Below are 12,634 nucleotides of genomic sequence, written 5' to 3'. Positions count from 1 at the left end.
TACAGACTTTCATAGTATTTTGTGATGATCCTTTTAATCTCATTGGGGTCTGTTGCTATTGCCCCTGCTTCATCCCTCATAATGGCTATTGATTTTTGCTCCTTTCTATTTTTGGTAAGCTTTGCTAGAGGATTGTTAATTTTGTTAATTCTTTCGTAGAACCAGTTTTTAGCTGCCTTTATCTTTTGTATTGTTCTCTTGTCTTCCCACTGGTTTAACTCTGCCCTGATTTTTACCATTTCTTTTCTCTTGCTACTGACTCTGTTCTAGTTGTTGGAGGTTTTGTGTTAGCATATCTGTCATACGCCTCTCTTCTTTTTTCATATAGGCATTTAATGATATCAAGCTACCTCTGATAACTGCCTTCTCAGTGTCCCATAAATTTTGATATGTTGTATTCTTGTTCTCATTGGTTTCTAGAAACTTCCTGATATCCACTCTAATCTGGGTCTGTACCCATTTGTGTCACAGGAGAACATTGTTCATCCTCCAATTGGTTGCCCTTGCTTTCCTGGGCATCCTCATATGAATCTCCAGCTTTATGGCATGGTGATCTGAGAAAGATGTCTGGATAATATCTATGTGTTTGAATTTACTCAGGCTGGACTTGTGTCCCAGCATGTGATCTATTCTTGAAAAAGATCCATGTGGACTTGAAAAGAATATGAAACACTTTGCGTTTGGATGGAAAGCCTATAAATGTCTATCAGGCCCTGTTGCCTAATTGCATTGTTTAGCTCTATGGCGTCTTTGCTGAGCTTCTTTCCCATTATTCTGTCCTTCTCTGATAGCGGAGTGTTAAAGTCGCCTACTATGATTGCTGAGTCTGTGATTTCTTTTTTCATCTTTTTAATAGTTTGTTTGACGAATTTCGCCGCACTATTGTTGGGAGCGTAGATATTCAATATGCTAATTGCTTCTTGGTGTATTGAACCTTTGAGCATTATGTAGTGTCCCTCGTTATCTCTTTTTATGGTTTGGATCTTAAAATCAATATTGTCGGAGATTAAGATAGCCACCCCTACCTTTTTGGAATTAGAATGCGCTTGGTACACTTTCTGCCAACACTTTATTCTTAGCATATTCTTGTCTGTGTTCTTAAGATGTGTCTCTTGCAGGCAACAGATTGATGGATTATGTTTTCTGAGCCAGTCGTCCAGCCTTTTTCTTTTAATGTACGAATTGAGTCCATTGGAATTCAGAGTTATTATCACTATCTGTGGGTTCATAGTTGTCATACCCTGTTTTGTGTTTTGGGTCTTTACCTATCTCCCCTCATATCAGTGTGCTGTGTTTGAGTGGAGATTTTCTATGTTGTCTTCTTTTCCATCTGAGATCCTCTTGTCCTGAAAATTGTTGCTGGCATGTTGGCTACTAGATGGAGCTGGGCTATATGGTGATCTCCTGTTTGTTCTTGGTGGAGGTTGATCCTCTGGCCATAGTGAGTCAGCCAGTATCTTCTGCAGGCTCGGGTGTTTTGCAGCATATTCTTTGAGTTTTTCCTTGTCCTGGAAGACCCTTATCTCACCATCCAACTTAATGGATAACTTGACAGGGTACAGGATTCTGGGGGAGGCATTTATTTCCTTCAGCTTTTGGAAGATGTTGCTCCATTCTCTCCTCCTCTTCATGGTTTATGCTGATAGGTCTGAGCATATTCTTACCTGAGCTCATTTGTATGTGATTGCCTTCCTTTCTCTTGCTGCTCGTAAAATTTTTTCTTTTTCTTCGAAGTTGGATATTTTTACTATTATATGTCTTGGCGTGTTCTTCTTGGGGTCTAGTCTCGCTAGGGTCCTTTCTGCTTCCTATATGAGTACCTGGTTCTCCCATGTTAGGGTGGGAAACTTTTCTTCCAGGAATTCCTTTGCTAACTTGGTTGTTGACTTGTATGTTGTGTTGAATTCAGGGAGACTGATAATACGAAGATTATTCCTCTTCATTGCATCTGTAATTGATCTCAAGCTATCTTCTGTTTCTTTAATTTTCCTATCTGACTGTCTTTCTTGGTTGCTTAGTTCTCTTTGAGTGTTCTCGAGGTCGCTGATATGGTTCTCTGCCTCCTCAAGACTAATCCTAAATTCTGTGACCTTGTGTGTGGCTTCTGCTACCTCCTCTGTTAGCTCCTGCAGTTCTCTTTGGTGGGTGGACTTCATCCCCTCTATTGTGGACTTCATCTCCTCTATTATTGTATCCTTGTTTGGGGTTGCTTTCTTCAGCTCCTTTATACTGCCAGTAGACTTCTGAAGATTTCCTTCTGTGGCAGATCTTTATCTGCTTTTTCTATGACAGACGTTAGCTCTGCTACTATGTTTTGTCTCTGTTTTTTTTGTTGTTGAGAGTGATGTGGTCTGTTGATTTTTCCTCAATCCTTTCATAGGCCCCATGATGCTGGGAGGCCAGGGGACCCTTATCTGTGTTACTGTTATGGATTCTCTCAGGTGGTTGCCTTTGACCTACTCTAGGGATGTGTCAGACTGCTGTGTAGGCAGCGTTCCCTGTAGGCTTGGTGACCAGCAGTGGTGGGATATTTCAGTGACTGGAGTGGGGGGTGTGGCCTCTGTGAGTGCCTCTTGGCTGCTTTGACCTGGTCTATCAGGGTACCCTTAGCAGCCCCCCTTTTTTGTTATTTAGCATTAACAAAGAAAAAATTAAAAATTTAAAAAAATTTTTTTAGTTGGGGGGAGGAAAAAGAAAAAGAATGGAGAGGGAGAAGGAAGGAGAATCTATAAAAGAGGAGAAAAGTGATAATAGTGAGAGTGGGAAAATAAAATAAAAAGATAGAAGGATTACCTATAGGAAAGGGGCAGAAGAGAAGTATTAGCAATAGTGAAAAAGGAGGAAGAAAGAAGGGAGTGAAGAAAGTACAGAAAGTAAAAGAGAAAAAATAGGAAATCAGCACATGATAAAAGATATATATTTATATTTATATGTATATATTTAGATTTCCCCTCCAAGTTCTAGCGATGCCTGATAGAAGGCGGGGGTGGGCAAGGCCTCCCTACCACATGATGTGGTGCTGATGTGGGCTGTGGTGTAGGGCTATGTGAGGGGAAATTGCTCTTCACATCAACAAGCTCTCCGAGATCCCTGTCGGCCTATATATTGGGGTCTGCTGGCGGTGGCTTATTCTGCTGAGGTTGTGGTATGATAGAGAGAGGTGTTTTAAAAGCAGGAGGGATGAAGAAAAAATGAAAGAACACAACTAGTGTAAAAAAAGAAGAAAAAAGGAAGGAGAGGGAGACAGAACTGACAAAATTTATAGAGAAATAGCTGACCCCCCTGCTGTGCTGTGTGTAACACTGACTCGTCCTGTGTGGGTCCCTGTCTTAGGAGTCAGGCTGCCCCCTGGGAGGACAGGTTTGCCCTAGGCAGAGTGTAGGGGTCTGGGAACCAGCAGTGGTATGTAAAGGGAATGAGAGGGAGAAGAGATAATCATACAAGCAGTGAGATAAGCATAGAGAACCAAGATAGAAACAGGAGAGAAAGAGAAAAAGGGGAAGGAAGGCGAAGGGGCAACAAACAAACAAACAAAGAAATAAAACCACGACAACAACAAAAAAAACCTAACTGTGTTCTCTAGGATTGTCTGTGATGGCAAAAGGGAGGAGAGTGAGAAGGGGGAAATAAAGGATAAAGAGATAGCTGATCCCTGATTACTTGTATGTGGGGTCAAAAGGGTTTTAGACCCTGCCTCACAATGGCCGGTTGGTGAGCTCTTTTGATGCAGAGAACTAGTGGTGCTGGGCTGTGTTGCCCTAGTTGATGAGCTCGCCTAGAGGTCCGACAGAGGTTTCCTCAGCAGCACAGTGTGGTTTAGGTGCTTGTCCCAGCTGCCTTGTGTGGTGTTCAGCACTCCCACGGAGGGTGGGCTGGAGGTCCTCCTGTTATTTGGATTGATTTGCCCTAAATGGAGGGTAGTGATCTGGAAGTCAGTAGTGGTTTATGATAGGAGAGAGTGGGAGAGAGGAGGAAAAAGAGGGAAAAAGAAGAGAGAAAATAAGAACCCCAGCTCGTTGAGACTGGCTGAGTTCGTTGAGACTGACTGCGGTGGGAAGGGTAGAAATGCTAGTGAATACAGAGGGGAAGATATAGTAGTAGGTAGGGTGATAAATGTGGCTTGATAATGTCCGTGAGGCTGAAGGGGTTCCAACTCTTCCTCCAGGTAGTGGGGTGCTGTACCCCCTTTATGTAGGGTTCCACAGATGCTGTGTGGGATTATTTGCAAAGGCTAGAACTCTGGCTTTCCCTAGTATGCCTGCCCTGCGCTATACGTAGCACCACAGCAGGGGTTGGGGGTGGGTTGTTCCCACAGCGTGGTCTAGGGCCCCATGGCTGGCAGGGCCTCCACAGCTATGTGTAAAGTAACTGAAAGGGAAGCTGCACTTATTGTCCTATCTAGGCTGCTGGTGTCCTACTTCTAGTTCAGAAGCTTATTTTTTTAATTTTTTTTTTTATCTCCTTGGTCCGCTAGACTAAAATCAAATTAACTTGTCACATGCAGTCTCTGTCTGCAGCTCAGTGTTACTTAAAACTGAAACTTGGAACTGCGGGTCTTTGTTATGCAAAAATCCTCCAGGCCCTGCAGCTGGAAATCCTTAGCTAGGTTAATTCACATGCTGATTTATGTTAAGGACCCCCACCCAGGTGTTCTTTGCCGCTGCTGAGCGACTAGATTGCGGTTTGAGTTATTAACCTATAATATATATTTCACCTTCTTTTTAATTTTTATTTTTCAATACTTGTGATACTGGATTGGCAGCTGTTGGGCAGGTCCCCAGAGGGGTAGATCCAGCTTATCGGGGGAGTTGTTGGCGTCTCTGCCGATTGGAATTGATTATGCTCCCTGAATTCCGCTTATTTTCTCCCACACCGCGATCTACTTCAGGTAATAATATGATTTTTCTTCTATTCTAAATTATGACTACCCGCCCCTGCCACTCCCCAGGCGGTGAGCTCAGGGAGGTCAACAGCGAGGAGAGCTCCCGAGTGGGTTCTCCGGTGTGTGGCGGTACTGTCCCTTTAAGGCGGCAGCGGGAGAAACCGCGTCTGCGGCCAAGCTGCTGCTGGCGCACGGGCCCGCAGAAGCTGGAGCGCTTTAAAGCGTTCTCGGTTTGCTTTGTGAGTGGAAATCGCACCTAAAAAAGAGATTCAGGAGAGACCCTAGTACCCTAGTTCTAATTTCTGGACGCTACCTCCCCATTCCTTTCGCCTTACCTCCCAATTTTCTGGTCTGGCAGCTCTGGATGATGCATCCTATCAGGTCGCCATTTTCCCGCTCTCCTCCGAAGGTTTTCCTTTATGCTGAAATGTCATCCTAATTGATTTTCACCAATATGTGCTTCAAGTCTTCACTTACAGCAAGCCAGGTTGGGCCTTCTGCATATCCCAGGTTGTGAAGGAGCCTTTCTCTAATGTTGGTGCAGATCTGCAGCTGTTCTTCATAGAGTCTAGATTCTCAGATTATTTGTTAAGCTCCTAAAATTCCATAGCTTTTGAAAAGCACTAACATAGCCTTCATAGTGTCTACAACTAAATTTACACTCATGTTATTGAGCACAACAACAAATTTGAATAGTATACTAGAAGATAACTTAGCCTTGGTCAGCCTACAAGTCACCTGGTGTGAGCAGAAACACCTGTGTGATAGAAAGAAACATAAAAACCACAAATGTTCAATACTTTAACAGAGAACATGATAAGTGGAAGTCAGTTAAAAGAGAACATTTTATTATAAGTTTTGATTCAAACATCTCCATTATGGAGGAATTATAACACTTCCCATTAATTCTCGATCTTTGGGGGGAAGGCACTGCCAGGCACTGGGTCATTATTATGAAGTGAAATTCCTTTGTATGGTTGTTTTATCCATAATTGTTATCAGTCCCATGTTCCCAAGAAAGAAGATCCAATAGTGGATCACGTGCAACACTCCTGCCTCAAATAGCAGAGAAGACAGGGGCACTAGAAACCACAGCACCAAGACCATGAGATGGAGCAGAGGAGCGGTACTGAGATTTGAGACAGTGTAGTAAGTTTCCTGGCCCATAGAATGAATCAAATAGAGTGCATATGGGTAGAAGACTATCTGTCAGAGTAAAGTGTTGTGGTGAAATGAAATTTCTTAACATAGTTCCTATATTTCCCACAAAATGAATGTGTAGGACATGCAAATAGGGTGTATGAAACATTAGTGGAGAAGACTGTTCAGTTTTAGTTCCAAATTCCTTGTACATAAGACAGCCATTTCAGAAGCAAGATTTGAGAAAGTTCTCGAGACCATCAAGGAAGAAGAACCACCAGGGAAGCAACATTGGGATCCCTGAAGGAAGAGGCGGAGGTAGAAGAGACATACAATGTCAAGGCCAGGGGATCAGGAGACTTAGCAGAGGATAACAGCAAGATCATTACACTTTGAGGAAGAGCAATGGGTAGGCTTTCTGGTTTTTATTATTATTTTTTAATGTCTGTCACAGGACCTGTAGTCATGTATACATTGCAGAACAAAACATTCTAAGCCCATTAATGATTAGAGTGCAGGGCTAAACAAGGATGAGAGCAGGCTCAGGCTTTTAGGGCATCCAGTCTGCTTGCCAGGGCCAGTAGGCAGCAGGGTTCCCATGAACCATGCACCACCCTCTCTATGTGTGTATCTTAAAGGTCACTTTGGCAGAGAGTTCCTCAGGTCAGCTGGGATCAGAGGAGGAAGGTGAGGATGTCCAATTAGTGGCTGCAACAAAAGTATGATGAAACTCCCCCAGACTGGCAGATTTCTATCAGTGATGAGGGACACAGATGGAAAAGTCAAACCAGGAGGAAGGAAAAGGTGCAGACATGTCTCAGAGCAGACAAGTGCATGTCTGTTGGTAGAAAAGGGTGGGTCAACTTCCTAGTGGGGGGAAAATGACAATACTCTAAAGACCCTAAGACAGGAGTATTCCTGGTAACATGCACTTAATAAGTCACATTGGTCTGAGTTTCTGTATGCCTTCCTGTGGACCTAGGCCATGTGGCATCAAACACTGGGGCACCGAATCCTTGAAATTCAAGACATACAACATGCTCCAAAAGCCATACCAGAGGGATCTTATGTGGATATCCCACTAGGTGTACTAGAATCTATCTCAACCACACCTGTAATCTGAGGATTTAAGAATGAAATTACATTGTGTGTGAAGAAGCAGAAGATAGTTATACCGAGAGTATTAAACTGTCGGTAGGCAGACTAACATTTACTTATTACTGCAGTGCCTTACTTGTTGTATTGATATATGTGTTAATCTGACAGACCTGTGTCTGAAACTGACAGTCAATATTACAGTAAGTTTTACCTGACCACTAACTCCCATTTTTTTAAAATAGTGTAGTCATGTAAGAATTTATTAGGAACCAGTGAATAATCCAGTAATTGCAATATGTAGTTATCCTACACTTGTTCAATCTCCCTCTCTTAACAGTGTTATAAAAATTAGTATCAAAAGACATTTATAGAGCTATAAATATAGGCATGTACATATGTAAACATGTTACTATGTAATGATAGAAATATAGGCCTATGTACATATATTTATATGTTGAATATTAAGGAAGGAGATGGACATTGGGCCTCTACTCAAGTCCTCCCTCAATACAAGAACACTTCGTGCTAATTACCTGGCATTCTGTGATGCTCACTTTCTTGACACAATTGCTGAAGACAAAATGGGTGCATAAGCAAATGTGGTAATGAAAGTTGATGGTGCCTGGTTATTAAAAGGATAGAGTGTCTTGGGTCTTCAAGGCTTGGAGTTAAATTAGCAGCAATCTAGCAAGGAAGTAACAAAGCCCACATGGAAGGACCACACCAGTCTGTGTCATTTGAGGTGTCGCTAGGACACCAGAAGACCCAAAATAATCATACAATGATGCAAACAAGGGTGATTGGAGTGGAACTGCAAAGCTCATCTGTAGACAAATGAACATCCCCTGATAGAAGGGTCACAAAGAAGGGACAAGTCAGGCAGAGTGCAGTATCGCACTGCTGACTCACACAACATTCCTCTAGTTCTATGATGACACCCCCACCCCAACTATCATGACCCCAGTTCTATCTTACAAACCTGGCTAGACCAGAGCATGTACACTGTTACATTGGCACAGACAAGGCTCTCTACATGCAGAATCCAGGGCAGATAAGCCCCCCAGGAACAGTAATTGGAGTAGTGATACCATGAAGTTAGGGGGAAAGGGGGGGAGAGAAGAAGGGGAAAGGGGGAACCTATTGCAAGGATCGACGTATAACCACACTCCACCCCACCACCCAAACCCCCTGCTGAGGGGCTGAACAACAGAATCATGGGTGAAGGGACACAATGGACATTGTCAGATATGGAAACAATAACAATTTATAATTTTATCAAGGTTTCTCAAGAGTGGAGGGAGGGGCGGGAGGAAAAAATAAGGAGCTGATACCAAGGGCTCAAGTAGAAAGAAAATGTTTTGAAAATGATGATGGGAACATATGTACAAATGTGCTTGAGACAGTGGATGTGTAGAGTGCTATAAGAGCTGTAAGGGGCCCCAATAAAACGATTTATCAAAACAAAACTGCACAGTGTCATGGCCTAACCAAGGACACTACAAACAGCAGGTCTTTATGCTTTGGGAGATGACGGTAAGATTCTCTACCATACATGAAAAAACACGTCTAAATCCTAGCTTTAAACTGAGGACAATTTGTTCTTACAAAAGGCCCTGCTTAACAATTGCCCACGTGAAATAAGTACAGAAGATATGAGTATTATAGCAAAATGTGGTGGAGAAATTAGAGGGGGCCCAGTTATCTGATACAACAGCATCTGGGGTTTTAAAGGCTCATTTTCAAACAAGCGGTCATCTAAGTGAGACATCAATTAAACCTTCTAGGAAGAAGCACACCAACGTCCACGATCCAAGGATTGTAAATTCTAGAATCCAAATTCAAAGGAGAGAGTAGTATCGGAGCTTTAATTGTGAGATTCTGATGTGCAGACGGTTATAGATGGCAGTGAAAGCCCAAATACATTTGCTGAATCTGCTCAGGGCATAAGCTGCTGGTGATTTTCCTCTTACCATAACTGAGGAATGGGAATCACTTAGTTACAGGCCAGAGAGTATTGGCAAGATGACTATACTAGCTTAAAATGACAAATCTGTCTTGAATGGTTAAAACCTTGTCATTTGACCTCCACACTGTTACACTTTGTGCTTGATCTGGTTTTTAATGTTTTCTGTGTTTTGTTTTTTCATATTGGGGTTTATCTCTGTTGTATTTTGTCATTATTTTTTCTTCTCAAATCTTTGTTATGTGTTATCCTATCTTTTTCAGTATATGAAACTATTGATTTGTGAATCTATAAAGACAACAAGTCATTTAAGGGTTCCTGGGAGGTATGGTGGGGGAGGTGGGAGGGTACAGTGGGGGTGATATCATGGAGTTCAAGAAGAAAGAAACTGTTTTGAAACTGATTTTGGTAGCAATTGTACAGTGCCCTCTGATGTGATTGAACTATGGAATGGTTTATTGCCTAGATTAGCTACTGATAAAATGGTTTGGGGTGGAGGTGGGGCACTTAGACTAAATGAATATTTGAGAAATTAGAGATGTTAAGAACCTTGACATCCCTATATAAGTTAAAAGCAAAAGTGGTAAAGAAGTGTTGAAATATTCTTGTAGCAATGGTAATGTGTATTTAGAAAGCAAGCACTTGATCATAGGTGCGTAGATCAGAATTTTTGAATGAAATGATTCAAGTCATAATTTCAGGGATGGAGTAGGTGACAGGGGCCATAAACCAAGGTCAGTAGTACAGAGGTATTTAGAGAACTAGAAGAGAGGGGTGTCATATGGTAAATGCAGATTAAATGCAAGACAGGCAAGTTGTTGATGATCGGCGGATGAGACTTCCAAAGAGGAATAGTGATAGGGCTCAGTACAATCTTCAAAGACAATGCTTTTCATCAGGAAGGAAAAACTCCAACTTGAAATATTTTTAAAAGACAAATAAAATGTCTACATGGAAATATTAACTGAGATGTCACTAAAGGCCAGGGTATTGATGTTCACTGTAAACACATTATTTTAAAATAGTATTTAAATATACAGTACATTTCATCCAGCAACTACAAGCTTCTGAATAGTTGTGGAAAGACATTGCCAGGGTCTGCACTGGAGGTTATTTGTACTTTCCTGCACACAGACAATTAATCTCACTTGACCTACTATCATGGATGTAGTTATATCCACTAGGCAGATGGTGATTTCAAAATCATAATGATAATTTACAAAGAACAGTTTTATATGTGTTACCTTTTAAAAAGTGCTTTGTGTACATTATTTTTCTAAACATCTCCCTTTATCACATTTATTTTCCTATTATTGAACTATCTTTCTGCTGACTTCAGACAATGTCTCTCCCACGCTATTTAATCATGCTCCTTTTCACATCAAAACTTTGTCTCAATATCTTCAAGAAAATATTCCAGACAGGCCAGGTCAGTTTCCAGTCACTGATTCATCATAGTGATCTCATACTTAAGGTCTTCCTTCCTCCTTTTCCATTTAAGGCAGCTTTCAAATATGTTGGCCAGCAAACTGGGGTTTTTTATATGGTTTTACCTTTAGGTTCACGTGTCCATACTGACAGTCATCCCTAGAATTCGAAGACCTACTCAAGATTAGGGTTAGTGTTAAAGTTAGGGTTAGGCTTAGGGTTAGGTTTATAGTAAGTGCTACACTTAGGTTTAAGGTTAGTGTTAGGGTTAGGGTTACTGCTACACTTAGGGATAGGGTTAGAGTTAGGATTAGGGTTAGGGTTAGGTTTAGGGTTAAATTTAGGGTTAGCATAATGGTTAGGATTAGGGTTAGTGCTAGACATAGGGTTAGGGTTAGGGTAAGGGTTAGGATCAGGGTGATATTTAGGGTTAGGGTTAGGCTTAGGGTTAGTGCTAGACTTAGGTTTAGGTTTGAGGTTAGGGTTAGCTTGAGGGTTAGGGTTAGTGCTAAATTTAGGATTAGGGTTAGGGTTAAATTTAGGATTAGGGTTAGGGTTAGTACTAGACTTAGGGTTAGGGTTACGATTAGGGTTAGTGCTAAACTTAGTGTTAGGTTTGAGGTTAGGGTTATCTTGAGGGTTAGGGTTAGTGCTAAACTTAGGGTTAGGGGTAGGGGTAGGGTTAGTACTAGACTTAGGGTTAGGGTTACAATTAGGTTTAGGGTTAGTGCTAGACTTAGGGTTAGGTTTAGTGCTATGTTTAGGTTTAGGTTTAAGGTTAGGGTTAGGGTTAGATATTGGTTTAGGGTTAGGGTTAAGAATAGGGTTAGATTTAAGGATAGGGTTAGGTTTAGTGCCAGACTTAGGGTTACTGTTAGGTTAACGGTGAGGTTTAGTGTTAAGGTTGGGGTTAGGATTGGGTTTAGGGTTCCACTTATGGTTAGGGTTAGCTTTAGGGTTAGGGTTAAGTTTAGGGTAAGTGCTAGACAGGGTAAGGATTAGGGTTAGGGTTAGGTTTAGGGTAAGGGTTAGTGCTACACTTAGGGTAAGGTTAGAGTTAGGATTAGGGTTAGGGTTAGTTTTAGGGCTAGGGTTAGGTTTAAGGTTAATGATACATGTAGGTTTAGGTTTAGGGATACGGTTAGGATTATGCTGAGGGTTAGTGCTAGACTTAGCGTTAGGGTTAGGGTTAAGGTTATAGTTAGTGCTAGGGTTAGGGTTAGAGCTATCGTTAAGGTTAGTATTAGGGTTAGTGGTAGACTTAGGGTTATGCTTAGGGTTAATGCTACACTTAGGGTTAGGGTTAGTGCTAGAGTTAGGGTTAGGGTTAGGTCTAGAGGTAGGGGTAGGATTAGGGTTAGAGTAAGGATTAGGGTTAGGGTTAGGGCTAGGGTTAGGGTTAGGGATAGGGTTTGGGTTAGGGTTCGTGCTTGACATAGGGATAGTGCTAGGGTCAGCGTTAGGTTTATGGTTAAGATTAGGTTTAGGCTTAATGTTAGTACTAGATTTAGGGTTAGGGTTACGATTAGGGTTAGGGTTAGAGTTAGGTTTAAAGTTAGTGCTAGACTTAGTGTTAGGGTTTGGTTTAGGGTTAGGGTTAGATTTAGGGTTAGGGTTAGGGTTAATGTTTGGTTAGGGTTAGGGTTAGGGTTAGTGTTAGTCTTATGGTTAGGGTTACGGTTAGGTTTAGTGTTTTGGTTAGGGTTAGGGTTACGTTTAGTGTTAGTGGTAGATGTAGCGTTAGGGTTAGGGTTGTGGTTAGTGTTAGGGTTAAGTTTAAGGTTAGACTTAGGGTTAGTGTTAGGGTTAGGGTTGGGGTTTGGTTTAGGGTTAGGGTTAGTGCTACACTTCGGGTTAGGGTTAGACTTATAATTAGGGTTAGCGGTAGGTTTAGGGTTAGGGTTAGAGTTATTGCTAGACTTAGGGTTAGGGTTAGGATTATGATTAGGTTTAGGGTTAGTGTTATGGTTGGGTTAGGGTTAGTGTGAGGGTTAATGTTAGGTTTAGTGCTAAACATAGGGTTAGGGTGAGATTTAGGGTTAGGATTAAGTTTAGTGCTAAACTTAGGGTTAGGTTTGAGGTTATGGTAAGCATTATGGTTAGGGTTAGGGTTGGTGCTAAAC

This window comes from Echinops telfairi, unplaced genomic scaffold (assembly GCF_000313985.2).
Source record: "Echinops telfairi isolate 266 unplaced genomic scaffold, ASM31398v2 ScPeMD7_7469;HRSCAF=8507_0, whole genome shotgun sequence".
NCBI classification, from domain to species: domain Eukaryota; kingdom Metazoa; phylum Chordata; class Mammalia; order Afrosoricida; family Tenrecidae; genus Echinops; species Echinops telfairi.
The sequence above is the reverse complement of the archived record's forward strand: the minus strand, read 5'-3'. Positions refer to the sequence as shown.